This window comes from Arachis hypogaea, chromosome 10, assembly GCF_003086295.3.
Source record: "Arachis hypogaea cultivar Tifrunner chromosome 10, arahy.Tifrunner.gnm2.J5K5, whole genome shotgun sequence".
Classification (NCBI taxonomy): domain Eukaryota; kingdom Viridiplantae; phylum Streptophyta; class Magnoliopsida; order Fabales; family Fabaceae; genus Arachis; species Arachis hypogaea.
The window spans coordinates 72,809,508-72,824,842 of NC_092045.1; the positions used below are offsets into that span (position 1 = coordinate 72,809,508).

Consider the following 15,335-nt stretch of genomic DNA (forward strand, 5'->3'; position numbering starts at 1 on the left):
ACTCACCTCCAAATGACCCTAATCCTTATCCATCACACCAACCACCATATGAACCATACCAAAAACCATCACCTCAATATACACCATCTCCTTATCATTATCAAGATGAACCCTCCTATCCACCCGGAACCTCCATGGAGAGCACACTTGCCTCTATCACTAGTCTCACCTCTACTCTTCAAGCACTTATATCCCGCATAGACCAACCCTCTACCTCGAATACTCAATCCTCAAGCTCCAGTGCACTTCCATCTCAACCACAGCATGATCTCTCCATTCCATCACCACCATCCATGGAAGAGCACCCACATCCATCAATCCAAGAGCAACATGATCCCAATGATGCTATTGACATAGAATAAGGGAAAAAGGATCATCTTCGCGAATCCATACTTCATAAGGAGCTAGAGGAGGCACTAAAGGTGAAGGTAGAAGAGACCTTTGCAGATGAAGGAGTAGTTGAAGAGAGTTATCATAGAAAGGAAGCCATCAAGAGGAATACAATTTCATACTTAAACACCTGGATCAAGCGATAAATCGATTGCCTTTCCGACATTCGGACATTCAAGGAACCCCCATGGCTTCCTATGTAGAATCTAATGAAGAACGTAGCATGAAGGAGATACTAGAAACTCCAGGGGACAATAAGGAGCGTGACTTTGTACTCGAACAAGTGGAGGAAGCCGGAATTATTGAAGAAGAAGAAGTGGTTCAAGACTTAAGAGATGCTGAACATCCATGGAAAGGTCAAGTTATAGAGCCTCCTTCAAAGACGTTTGAAACTGATGTTGAGAAAGGTGTACAACCTCCAAGGCATCTGACGTTAGGATTTTTGCCAGTAAAGAATTTCATAAAAACAATTGCGTTGTAGATATAGTCTCTAAGCCGACAAAAACCCTTCGTACAAACGTTTTGGTTGTCACAAGTAACAAACCCCTTTAAAATTGATAACCGAAGTATTCAAACCTTGGGTCGTCTTCTCAAGGAATTGCAGGGAGGTATGTTCTTATTATTGGTTATGAAAAAGTGTGTTTGGGGTTTTTGGATCAAGGTAAAAGGTTAGTTGGGCAATGGGCACAGGTATATTTTCAAAGCAATAAAAGTAAATGAACGACTTTAAAATAAACTCTTGGCAAGGTATGGAAACTGGAGGTCCTATCCTGGTTATCCTTATCAATTGTAATGAGAATTGGATTTTTCTCCCACTTTGTTAACCTCTAACTATGAAGGTAAGTTAAGTGGATGAATTCCAATTTTCAATTAACAATGAGTTTGATAACTCAAGAGTCGCCAGTTATTTAACCAGAGCCAAAAGGAAAACTATCTACTCGAATGAAAATAATTTGGATAAGTACCGACAACATAAATTAAAGAAAGCAATCATAGATCTGAAATATCTCAAATAGCATTAATTTAAAAGAGTAATCTGTAACATGGAAGAGTTCATAAATTTAATTGAAAAAATAAATAAAAAGGAACATTGAACCTGAATCGAGAGTCACTCTTAAAAACCAAGAGAAGTCCTAAATCCTAGTTTCTAAAAATCCTAATTTCTAATCCTAAGAGAGAGAGAGGAGAGAACCTCTCTCAAAACCAATCTAAATCATGAGAAGTGAATTATGAGTACATCCTCATGAATGGATGCATTCCCCCACTTTATAGCCTCTAATCTGTGTTTTCTAGGCCGAGAACTGGGTCAGAAACAGCCCAAAATTCGCTGGTTGCGAATTTAACTTCGCTGATTTTCGTCACTTGCGACGCGGCCGCATGGATCACGCGGTCGCGTCGCCTAGCGTCAGGGCCACTATGGCATATTATATATCAAATCGAAGCTCCGGACGTTAGCTTTCCAACGCAACTGGAACCGCGTCGTTTGGACCTCTGTAGCTAAAGTTATAGCCATTTGAGTGCGAAGAGGTCAGACTGGACAGCTTAGCAGTTTCTCCAACTTCTTGTATTCCTTCCACTTTTGCATGCTTCCTTTCCATCCTCTGAGTCATTCCTGCCTTATAATCTCTGAAAACACTTAACATACATATCAAGGCATCTAATGGTAATAAGAGAGGATTAATAATAAGCAAATATAAGATCAAAGAAGCATGTTTTCAATCAAAACACATAATTAGGAAGGAAATATAAAACCATGCAAATAGTATGAATAAGTGGGTAAAGAGTTAATAAAAACCACTCAATTGAGTACAAGATAAACCATAAAATAGTGATTTATCAACCTCCCCACACTTAAACATTAGCATGTCCTCATGCTAAGCTCAAGAGAGACTATAAAGATGAAGAGGAATGGTAGAATGTATGAAATGCAACCTATCTATATGAATGCAACTACATGCAAAAAAATGTTTCTACCTACTTGGTTAAAAGTAAATAAGCTCTTCAAGACAAACATAAACCAGGTTTCACTAATTCAAATCATACAATAAAAAGCAAGTAAACTTGTAAGAAGACAGCTCATGAAAGCAGGGAACATAGAATCAAGCATTGAACTCTCACTGGTAGTGTGTATCACTCGAATCTCTCAAGTGTATAGGGTTATTCACTCTACTCTTCTCTAGTCATGCTTTCTAAACCTTGTTCTTCATCTAACCAATCAACAATATTTAATATACCAATGCAAACGTCATGAGGTCTTTTTCAAGGTTGTAATGGGGCTAAGGTAAGGGTAAAGGTATATATATGGCTAAGTGAGCTTTATAAATTGAATCTTTAATTAACCTAAACTCTCACCTAATATACATATACTCTATATACTTTTAAATTCATGCCTAGCTACCCATAATTCCCACTTTTGTATAATTCCCATACTCATGTATCAACTTTTTCTTTTTAATTTATTACATGTGCATTGATTTTTTTCATTAACTTAATATTGGGGTAATTTTGTCCCCTTTATTTATTTATTTATATTATATTATATATATATATATATATATATTTTCTCTCTTTTTTTTTGTAGAGAAATAAACATAACTTATCAATGCACATGGATTTTCTATTATTTTTCTATTTTGGTTTTTCATGAGTAGGTTCCCAAATTCCTAATATTCAAATAAATTAGAAACATGTTACATTCCCTTATCAACCCATGTTCCCAAAATTTCCCCACACTTATTTGCTACACAATCTCTATCTTAAGCTAACCAAGGATTCAATTGGGATAATTAATTTGTTTTCCGCTTAAGGCTAGTGATGTGGTTATAGAACAGAAGGGGATTAAAAGCTCAAGGGGCTAACAAAGGTGATGTAAAAGGTAGGCTTATTTGGGGTAAGTGAGTTGATAATCAAATATGGCCTCAATCATACGCAAGAATGTAAATAACTAAACAAATGACATATAGACTGGAACAAAATACAGATTACAATCATGGAGAAGGAAACACACAGGAATAAAATATTTATGGTTAAATAATATAACCATGTAAATAAGCTCAAAGTCTCACAGGTTGTGTGTTCTTTAGCTCAAAAACCATGTTCCAAATACAACTTCAAACAAATTTAACAAAAAAATTTTCAATTTAAATTAGTAAAATTTTTCAAAAAATAGGATCTTAAGAAGAAACTTATTATTTTAACCAAGCAGTAACTAAATGCAAAAATCAAATAAACATGAAATTAAATATGCAAATGCAACAATTAACAAAGAAAATAAAATATTGGTGTTTAAGACAGGAAAGTACTAACCCATGGAGATCGGTATCGACCTCCCCACACTTAAAGATTGCACCGTCCTCGGTGCATGCTGAGATGTGCAGGTGGACGGGTTGCTCCAACTGATGCTTTTCTCATCAAGGAATGTGCGTAGGAACTTGTTTGTCTCTCCCATGTAAATGTCTTCCGGTCTCTTTCTGGTGGCCATCCTGAAAAGAAAAAGGGAAGGAAAGTAACCCAAAAATAAAGATAGAAATTAAAAGATGGAGTATGGTTGGGTTAATGCCAGATGAAAAGGGTCTCATTCACATGGTAGCTACAACATGTAAGAAAACAATAGAAGCCATGGCATACCAGTGGTGCAGAATATGCAACAATGGGGGAGAGAGTCGGGAAGGAAAGATAATATAAATTAAAAATCAATACAAAAGTAATACAGGTATAAAAGATTGGCATTGATTTAAATAATATTACCTAACCAGAATAAAACAAGTCATAAGCACCAAGATAATACCGGAGAAGAAATAACAGTTGAATAAATACATTTGAACACCAATGGTAAAAGAATAAATTTAGAAAAATAAAAATATGCAATGAATGAAAGTATGCAAATAAAATAAAATAAAATGAGAGGGAAAAAGGAGGAGAAGAAGAAAAAGAAAGTGAGAAAGGAGAGAGAAGGAAGAAATTAGGATTAGAAAAGAGAGGATAAGAAAATTGGCACTAATCTGGATAGGTTGTGCGACGCTGGCGACGCGGTCGCGTGGGTGACGCGGTCGCGTGGTGCGCGATAAGGTTGGGCGACGCGGACGCGTGGGGCACGCGATCGCGTGACTCGATTTGTGCTAGTGGCGCGAGTGCAGCCTCGCGATCGCACAACTCTCTGTTTGAAACTTGGTATTGCCAAAATCCAGGGTGACGTGGTCACGTGGTCGACGCGATCGCGCGGATGGCCTAATTTCCAATATGACGCGGACGCGTGGGTGACGCGTTCGCGTGGCAGGGCTTGTGCTGCTAGCACGGGTCCAGCCCAATTCCAGCTCAACTTTCGGCCAGACACCTTTTTTACGCCAATTTCAGGTCACGCGGCCGCGTGGGTGACGCGGTCGCGTGGGAGGCTATTTTTCCAAATGACGCGGACGCGTCATCGACGCATTCGCGTGGAGTCAATTTGTGCTAATAGCGCGCCTCCAGCCCTGCTCCTGCGTAACTCTCTGTTCACTTTATTATTCTCTCATCTCCTTGCGACGCGGACGCGTCGCTGATGCGGTCGCGTCGCGTGCTCGCTTTTTTTTATGCAATATGCAGATACAAATGCAATGCTTAATGTGAATGCTATGCATGATTCCAGGTTCAATAAAATAAAATAAAACTCAAAAGCAAATAAAACTAAATAAAAATGAAAAATGAACGATCATACCATGGTGGGTTGTCTCCCACCTAGCACTTTTAGTTATAGTCCTTAAGTTGGACATTTGATGAGCTTCCTACTAGGGTGGCTTGTGCTTGTATTGATCCAGGAATCCCCACCAATGTTTGTACTTCCAATAGCCTCCGGGATCCCAAACAAGGCGCAAAAAGCCTTCAAGCAAGTTAAAGCAAGTGACAAGGCCCCAAGAGTGGTGATTGGTAGAATGGATTCCAGGGTCCCAGACCTTGCCCTTGCACCCGTCTTTTGGTTGAGCAATATTGTTCCATCCGGGTGGCAAGCAGTCTGAATTCTCACGTAAGCGGCCAAACAACTTCCTAGACCCATTCAGTTGAGCTCTATTCCAACCTTTACGTTTAAGCTTAAAGCTTCCAACCATGATGAACCTTGCAGGACAATTCTTACCACTGACCATCTTCCTCTTGCTCTTAATGCCGCAAAGAGCTCTAAGTTGACCATCCGTCTCCAGTAGCCCATATTCAAGTGGGATTAGAAAGCTATGGGATATGAATTTTACCCACTTGAATGTTGTGAAGGATGATGGCGACTTAGGGGGAGGTATCTTTAATGAAATTGCAAGCTCCACTCCCTTGTGCTCTTCTCTGATAATTACCACCTCTTTGCAAACTTCTTCAATTTCAACCTCTTCCTCTTGGTAGCTCTCTTTCAATTCAATCTCCTTTTCATTGCTTTCCAAGGGCATGGGAGGTTGTGCTTCTTCTTCTTGAATCTCCATCTCTTGATCAACTTCTTCCAAGGCTTCAACTGTGATATGCATTGGAAGTTGTACACCCTCCTCAGCATCAATTTCAACCGTCTTGGAAGGAGGCTCGATGTCTTGACTTTCCCATGGAGGTTCTGCATCTCCTAAGTCTTCAACCACTTCTTCTTCTTCTTGAACAATGGCAGCTTCTTCTACTTGTTCTAGTACGAATTCATTCTCTGTCTTGTTCACTGGGGTTTCTGGTATCTCCTTCATGCTACGCTCTTCACTAGACTGTCCACATGGGGCTGTGGCTGATCCTTGTGTATTTAAGCGTCTAGAAGCCCATTGAATTAATACTTGCCCCAGTAGTTGAGTGGTTGCCTGAAATCGATCCATTGTTTTCTTGAGACGATCGTTTGCCTCTTGATGCACTCGGTTTTCATAAATAGGATCATAATGCTCTTGGATTGATGGATATGGAGATGGTGAATATTGAAGTGGTGGTTCTTGTGAGTAATTAGGTTGGAATTGGGGTGGTTCTATATATGGTTCATATGGCTCATAAGGTGGTTGGTATGGTGATTGAGGGTTAGGGTCATATGGAGGTGAATGGCGGAAAGGGGCTTGTGAGTTTTGTGGGTTGAGGTTGTGTTGAAAGGATGATCTCTGAGCATAGGGTGGGGCTTGTTGGTAGCTACAAGGTGGTCCACCATATCTATCAGCTTAGGATGCATTGTAGCCTGGTCTTTGTCCATGATATCTAGGATGGTGTTGTTGCCTAAAGGGTTGATTAGATCCTCTTGGCTCCATCCATCCTTGATTGGTCTGACCTTGATGCATATTCCTGCTGTGGTTTCTATTTCCTTCAACAAAGTTAGAACCAAACTCAAAGCGAGAGGGGTGAGAATTCATAGTAGTTATCAGAAATAAAGGGGAAAAAGGAGAAACAAATAAACAGATAAAAGAAAAATATTTTTTTTAGAAAAATATTTAAAATAACCAATAATAAGGCACACGTTTGCAAATCCCCGGCAACGGCGCCATTTTGACATTAGGATTTTTGCCAGTAAAGAATTTCATAAAAATAGTCGCGTTGTAGATATAGTCTCTAAACCGACAAAAATCCCTTCGTACAAACGTTTTGGTTGTCACAAGTAACAAACCCCTTTAAAATTGATAACCGAAGTATTCAAACCTCGGGTCGTCTTCTCAAGGAATTGCAGGGAGGTACGTTCTTATTATTGGTTATGAAAAAGTGTGTTTGGGGTTTTTGGATCAAGGTAAAAGGTTAGTTGGGCAATGGGCACAGGTATATTTTCAAAGAAATAAAAGTAAATGAATGACTGTAAAATAAACTCTTGGCAAGGTATGGGAACTGGAGGTCCTATCCTGGTTATCCTTATCAATTGTAATGAGAATTGGATTTTTCTCCCACTTTTTTAACCTCTAACTATGAAGGTAAGTTAAGTGGATGAATTCCAATTTTCAATTAACAATGAGTTTGATAACTCAAGAGTCACCAGTTATTTAACCAGAGCCTAAAGGAAAACTATCTACTCGAATGAAAATAATTTGGATAAGTACCGACAATATAAATTAAAGAAAGCAATCATAGATCTGAAATATCTCAAATAGCATTAATTTAAAAGAGTAATCTGTAACATGGAAGAGTTCATAAATTTAATTGGAAAAATAAATAAAAAGGAACATTGAACCTGAATCGAGAGTCACTCTTAAAAACCAAGAGAAGTCCTAAATCCTAGTTTCTAAAAATCCTAATTTCTAATCCTAAGAGAGAGAGAGGAGAAAACCTCTCTCAAAACCAATCTAAATCATGAGAAGTGAATTATGAGTACATCTTCATGAATGGATGCATTCCCCCACTTTATAGCCTCTAATCTGTGTTTTCTGGGCCGAGAACTAGGTCAGAAACAGCCCAGAATTCGCTGGTTGCGAATTTAACTTCGTTGATTTTCGTCACTTGTGACGCGGCCGCATGGATCACACGGTCGCGGCGTCTAGCGTCAGGGCCACTATGGCATATTATACATCAAATCGAAGCCCCGGACGTTAGCTTTCCAACGCAACTGGAACCGCATCGTTTGGACCTCTGTAGCTAAAGTTATAGCCGTTTGAGTGCGAAGAGGTCAGGCTGGACAGCTTAGCAGTTTCTCCAACTTCTTGTATTCCTTCCACTTTTGCATGCTTCCTTTTCATCCTCTGAGTCATTCCTGCCTTGTAATCTCTGAAAACACTTAACACACATATCAAGGCATTGATGAGCGGATAATTTGTACGCTTTTTGGCATTGATTTTAGTATGTTTTTAGTAGTTTGAGTTGAGTTTTTAGTACATTTTTATTAGTTTTTAGTTAAAATTCACTTTTCTGGACTTTACTATGAGTTTGTGTGTTTTTCTGTGATTTCAGGTATTTTCTGGCTGAAATTGAGGGACCTGAGCAAAAATCTGATTCAGAGACTGAAAAGGACTGCAGATGCTGTTGGATTCTGACCTCCCTGCACTCGAAGTGGATTTTCTGGAGCTACAGAAGCCCAATTGGCGCGCTCTCAACGGCGTTGGAAAGTAGACATCCTGGGCTTTCCAGCAATATATGATAGTCCATACTTTGCCCAAGATTTGATGGCCCAAACCGGCGTTCAAAGTCACCCTCAGAAATTCCAGCGTTAAACGCCGGAACTGGCACCTAAATGGGAGTTAAACGCCCAAACTGGCATAAAAGCTGGCGTTTAACTCCAAGAAGAGTCTCTACACGAAAATGCTTCATTGCTCAGCCCAAGCACACACCAAGTGGGCCCGGAAGTGGATTTTTATGTCATTTACTCATCTCTGTACACCCTAGGCTACTAGTTCTCTATATATAGGACCTTTTACTATTGTATTATCATCTTGGTTCTTCTGGTTCCCTCTCTGGGGCCGAAACCAATGATCACTTTTGTTCTTATGTATTTTCAACGGTGGAGTTTCTACACACCATAGATTAAGGTGTGGAGCTCTGCTGTACCTCGAGTATTAATGCAATTACTATTGTTCTTCTATTCAATTCCGCTTGTTCTTGTTCTAAGATATCACTTGTTCTTCAACTTGATGAATGTGATGATCCGTGACACTCATCATCATTATCACCCATGAACAAAGTGACTGACAACCACTCTTGTTCTACAAGCATAAGAGGCTCTAGTGAATATCTCTTGGATTCTTTAACCGGAATCTTCGTGGTATAGGCGAGAATTGATGGCAGCATTCAAGAGAATCCGGAAGGTCTAACCTTGTCTGTGGTATTCTGAGTAGGATTCAATGATTGAATGACTGTGACGTGCTTCAAACTCCTGAGGGCGGGGCGTTAGTGACAGACGCAAAAGAATCACTGGATTCTATTCCGGCCTGATTGAGAACCGACAGATGAATTCCGCTATGCTGTGACAAAGCATATGCAATCGCTTTCACTGAGAGGATGGGAGGTAGCCACTGACAACGGTGAAACCCTTGCTTAAGCTTGCCATGGAAAGGAGTAAGAAGGATTGGATGAAGACAGTAGGAAAGCAGAGAGACGGAAGGGAAGGCATCTTCATGCGCTTATCTGAAGTTCCTACCAATGAATTACATAAGTATCACTATCTTTATCTTTTATGTTATTTTCGTTCATCACCATATACATTTGAGTTTGCCTGACTAAGATTTACAAGATGACCATAGCTTGCTTCAATACTAACAATCTCCGTGGGATCGACCCTTACTCGCGTAAGGTTTATTACTTGGACGACCCAGTGCACTTGTTGGTTAGTTGTGCGAAGTTGTGTAATGCCATGGTATTGAGCCACCACGTTTTTGGGGTTCATTACCGGGGATTATGAGAGTTGTGAAAAAGTATTGTTCACAATTTCGTGCACCAAGTTTTTGGCGCCGTTGCTGGGGATTGTTCAAGTTTTGAGCAAGCTTTTGGTAACATCAGTGCCAAGATCCGGCAGCAACATCAAGTCTTTGGTGTTATTGCCCGGGATTGTTCAGGCTGGACAACTGACGGTTCATCTTGTTGCTTAGATTAGGTATTTATTTTTTTTTGAAATTCTTGAAGATGAATTCTAGAGTTTCATGATGATTTGTTGAAATCTGGCTGGCTGAGAAGCCATGTCTAATTTCATTGGACCGAGGTTTCAACTTATCACCATAAGAGCTTGTTGATTTCTATCAATCTTGCTTTTGGAGCAGTGATCTGCTAAGGCTTGGCTGGCCGCTGGCCATGTCTAGTGTTTTGGACCGAAGCTTTCTTTGAAAGCTTGGCTGGCTGTGAAGCCATGTCTAATTCCTGGACCGGAGTCTTAGACTAGCATTGCACTGATTCCTGGAATTCTCATTAAGAATTTTGATATCTTTTTCCATTTAATTTTCGAAAAACACAAAAAAAAAATTTTCAAAATCATAAAATCCAAAAATATTTCTTGTTTAAGTCTAGTGTCTCATCATAAGTTTGGTGTCAATTGCATGCATTCATGTGTCTAAGTGATCTTCAAGATGTTCTTGATGATTTACTTGCTCTGATCTTTGAATTCAATTTGACTTGATAGTTTTGTGTGTCTCATATGCATTTTCATTTTTGTTAGTGTCAGTAGTATACAAACTGCTACGTTTGGTGTCTTGCATGCATTGTTATTTGATTCTTGTTGCATTTTGATTTTTTCCTATTATCAAAAACCCAAAAATATTTTTAATTTGTGTCTTCTCAAGTCAATAATACAGAGAATTGAAGATTCAGAACATACAGCAGAGGAATTGCATAGAAAAAGCTGGGCGTTCAAAACGCCCAGTGAATAAGGACAGACTGGCGTTTAAACGCCAGCCAGGGTACCTGGTTGGGCGTTTAACGCCCAAAAAGGTAGCATTTTGGGCGTTAAACGCCAGAATGGATACCATTCTGGGCGTTTAACGCCAGGATGGCTAGAAGGGAAGATTTTGTTTTCAAATCAATTTTTTTGTAAGTTTTCAAAATCTTTTCAAAATCAAATCTTTTTCAAATCAATTTTCCAATCAAATCTTTTTCAAAATTAACTTCTTTCCTTTTTCAAGGATACTTACTATCAATTAATGATTTGATTCAACATTTCAAGTATGTTGCCTTTTCTGTTGAGAAAGGTTTAATGTTTGAATCATATCTTTTCTTGTTAGTCAAGTTTTTAATCTTCAAATCAAATCTTTTTTTAAAATGTTTTTCAAATCATATCTTCTCAATCACATTTTTTTAATCAATCATATCTTCTTAACCACATCTTTTTCAAAATAGTTTTCAATCAAATCTTTTTGATTTCTAATTTCAAAATCTTTTTCAAAAATCACTTGATTTCTTTTCTATTTTCATTTTCAAAAATTAAGTAATGTTTTTCAAAAATGTTTTCAAAATTTTTCACTTAATTTTCGAAAATGACTTCCCTCCTTCTCACATCCTTCTATTTATGGACTAACACTATCCTTTAATGCAAAATTCGAACTCCATTCTCTCTGATAAGTTCGAATTTTCCACTTCTGTCTTCTACTCTTCTTTTCCTCTGACACCTAAAGGAATCTCTATACTGTGACATAGAGGATTCCACATTTTCTTGTTCTCTTCTCTTTCTTATGAGCAGGAGCAAAGACAAAGGCATTCTTGTTGAGGCTGATCCTGAACCTGAAAGGACCTTGAAGAGAAAGCTAAGAGAAGCAAAGGCACAACTCTCTTTAGAGCACCTGACCGAATTCTTCAAGGAAGAAGAACAAATGGCAGCCGAAAACAACAACAATGCCAACAATGCAAGGAAGGTGTTGGTTGACTTTACTGCACCTACTCCCGACTTCTATGGGAGAAGCATCTCTATCCCTGCCATTGGAGCAAACAACTTTGAGCTTAAGCCTCAATTAGTTTCTCTAATGCAACAGAATTGCAAGTTCCATGGACTTCCATTGGAAGATCCTCATCAGTTTTTAGCTGAATTCTTGCAAATCTGTGACACTGTCAAGACTAATGGGGTTGACCCTGAGGTCTACAGACTTATGCTATTCCCTTTTGCTGTAAGAGACAGAGCTAGAACATGGTTGGACTCTCAACCTAAAGAAAGCCTGAACTCTAGGGAAAAGCTAGTCAATGCCTTCTTGGCAAAGTTCTTTCCACCTCAAAAATTGAGTAAGCTTAGAGTGGAAGTCCAAACCTTCAGACAGAAGGAAGGTGAATCCCTCTATGAAGCATGGGAAAGATACAAACAATTGATCAGAAAATGTCCCACTGACATGCTTTCTGAATGGAGCATCATAGGTATTTTCTATGATGGTCTCTCTGAACTGTCCAAGATGTCCTTGGATAGCTTTTCTGGAGGATCTCTTCATCTGAAGAAGACGCCTACTGAAGCTCAAGAACTGATTGAAATGGTTGCAAATAACCAATTCATGTACACTTCTGAAAGAAATCCTGTGAACAATGGGACTAGTCAGAAGAAAGGAGTTCTTGAGATTGACACTCTGAATGCCATTTTGGCTCAGAACAAAATATTGACTCAACAAGTCAATATGATTTCTCAAAGTCTGTCTGGAATGCAAAATGCACCAAGCAGTACTAAGGAAGCTTCATCTGAGGAAGAAGCTTATGATCCTGAGAACCCTTCAATGGAAGAGGTGAATTACATGGGAGAACCCTATGGAAACACCTACAATCCTTCATGGAGGAATCATCCAAATCTTTCATGGAAGGATCAACAGAGACCTCAACAAGGTTTCAATAACAATAATGGTGGAAGAAACAGGTTTAGCAATAGCAAGCCTTTTCCATCATCTTCTCAGCAACAGACAGAGAGCTCTAAGCAGAATACCTCTGACTTAGCAACCATGGTCTCTGATCTAATCAAAACCACACAAAGTTTCATGACTGAAACTAGATCCTCCATTAGGAATTTGGAAGGACAAGTGGGACAGCTGAGCAAGAAAATTACTGAACTCCCTCCTAGTACTCCTCCAAGCAATACAGAAGAAAATCCAAAAGGAGAGTGCAAGGCCATCAACATGGCCGAATTCTGGGAGGAAGAAGAGGCAGTGAACACCACTGAGGAAGACCTCACTGGGCGTCCACTGGCCTCCAATGAGTTCCCCAATGAGGAACCATGGGAATCTGAGGCTCAAAATGAGACCATAGAGATTTCATTGGACTTACTTCTGCCATTCATGAGCTCTGATGAGTATTCTTCCTCTGAAGAGGATGAGTATGTCACTGAAGAGCAAGTTGCTAAATACCTTGGAGTAATCATGAAGCTAAATGACAAGTTATTTGGAAATGAGACTTGGGAGGATGAACCCCCTTTGCTCACCAAAGAACTAGATGACTTGTCTAGGCAGAAACTGCCTCAAAAGAGGCAGGATCCTGGGAAGTTTTCTATACCTTGTACCATAGGCACCATGACCTTCAAGAAGGCCTTGTGTGACTTAGGGTCAAGTGTAAACCTCATGCCCCTCTCTGTAATGAAGAAGCTAGGGATCTCTGAGGTGCAAGCTGCAAAAATCTCACTAGAGATGGCAGACAACTCAAGAAAACAAGCCTATGGACTTGTAGAGGATGTTCTGGTCAAAGTTGAAGACCATTACATCCCTACTGATTTCATAGTCCTAGAGACTGGGAAGAGCATGGATGAATCCATCATCCTTGGCAGACCCTTCCTAGCCACAGCAAAGGCTGTGATTGATGTTGATAGAGGAGAGTTGATCATTCAAGTGAATGAAGAATCCTTGGTGTTTAAGGCCCAAGGATATCCCTCTGTCATCATGGAGAGGAAGCATGAAGAGCTTCTCTCAAAACATAACCAAACTCTAAGTTTGGTGTTGGGAAGTTCCAACACGGTTCTGAGCATTTCTGAGGCTCCATGAGAGTCCTCTGTCAAGCTAGTGACAATAAAGAAGCGCTTGTTGGGAGGCAACCCAATGTTTTATAATTAATCATTTTCTTTTGTTATTTTATCTTTTTTGTAGGTTGATGATCATAAGAAGTCACAAAATCCATAAAAAAAGCAAAAACAGAATGAAAAACAGGAAGAAAAATAGCACACCCTGGAGGAAGAACTCACTGGCGTTTAAACGCCAGTGAGGCTAGCAGTTGGGCGTTTAACGCCCAGTCTGGCACCATTCTGGGCGTTTAACGCCAGAAAGGGGCACCAGACTGGCGTTAAACGCCAGGAAAGGGCAAGAACCTGGCGTTAAACGCCAGAAATGGGCACCAGCCCGGCGTTTAACGCCAGAATTGGCTCAAAACGTGTTTTTGAGTGCCATTTGGTGCAGGGATGACTTTTCCTTGACACCTAAGGATCTGTGGACCCCACAGGATCCCCACCAACCCCACCACCCTCTCTCTTCTTCACCCATTCACCAATCACCTCAACACCTCTTCCCCAAAAACCCCTCACCTATCAAATCCCATCTTTCTCTTCACCACCCACATCCATCCTTCAATTTCTCACACCCTAAACACTACTTCTCCCCCTTTTGGCCGAACCACAAGCCATCTCCCTCTCCTCCATTTCTTCTTCTTCTACTCTCTTATTTCTTCTTTTGCTCGAGGACGAGCAAACCTTTTAAGTTTGGTGTGGTAAAAGCGTTGCTTTTCGTTTTTCCATAACCATTTATGGCATCCAAAGCCAGTTCAACTGAGAAGGCATGACCTCAAGCCCATCACTAAGAAGAGGATGGAGCACACATGAAATCCCTGAGATACCTCAAGGGATGCACTTTCCTCCACAAAACTATTGGGAGCAAATCAACACCTCCCTAGGAGAACTGAGTTCTAACATGGGACAACTAAGGGTGGAGCACCAAAAACACTCCATTCTCCTCCATGAAATTAGAGAAGATCAAAGAATCATGAGAGAGGAGCAACAAAGACAAGGAAGAAACATTGAGGAGCTCAAGCACTCCATAAGACCTTCAAAAAGAAGAACAAGCCGCCATCACTAAGGTGGACCCGTTCTTTAATCTCCTTGTTCTTTATTCTTCTGTTTTTCGAAAATTTATGCTTGTGTTTATCCATGTTTGTGTCTTATGATCATTAGTGTCTTAGTGTCTATGCCTTAAAGTTATGAATGTCCTATGAATCCATCACCTCTCTTAAATGAAAACTGTTTTTATCACAAAAGAACAAGAAGTACAGGATTTCAAATTCATCTTTAAAACTAGCTTAATTAGTTTGATGTGGTGACAATACTTTTTGTTTTCTGAATGTATGTTTAAACAGTGCATATGTCTTTTGAATTTGTTGTTCATGAATGTTAAAATTGTTGGCTCTTGAAAGAATGATGAAAAAGGAGACATGTTACTGAGGATCTGAAAAATCATAAAAATGATTCTTGAAGCAAAAAAAAAAAGCAGTGAATACAAAAAAAAAAAAGAAAAGAAAAGAAAACGAAAAAAAATTATAGAGAAATAAGAGTTGTGATCCAAGGCAAATAAGAGTGTGCTTAAGAACCCTGGACACCTCTGATTGGGGACTTTAGCAAAGCTGAGTCACAATCTGAAAAGGTT

The 15,335-nt window shown here is 39.6% G+C and overlaps 1 non-coding gene across 1 annotated transcript; it reads right to left on the minus strand.

Moving 5' to 3' along the window:
- Nucleotides 1-11,969: 11,969 nt before the first annotated feature.
- On the minus strand, nucleotides 11,970-12,077 carry LOC112719158 (small nucleolar RNA R71). The gene has a single exon (XR_003161471.1). It is a non-coding gene; the product is annotated as a small nucleolar RNA R71 (small nucleolar RNA).
- Nucleotides 12,078-15,335: the final 3,258 nt, after the last annotated feature.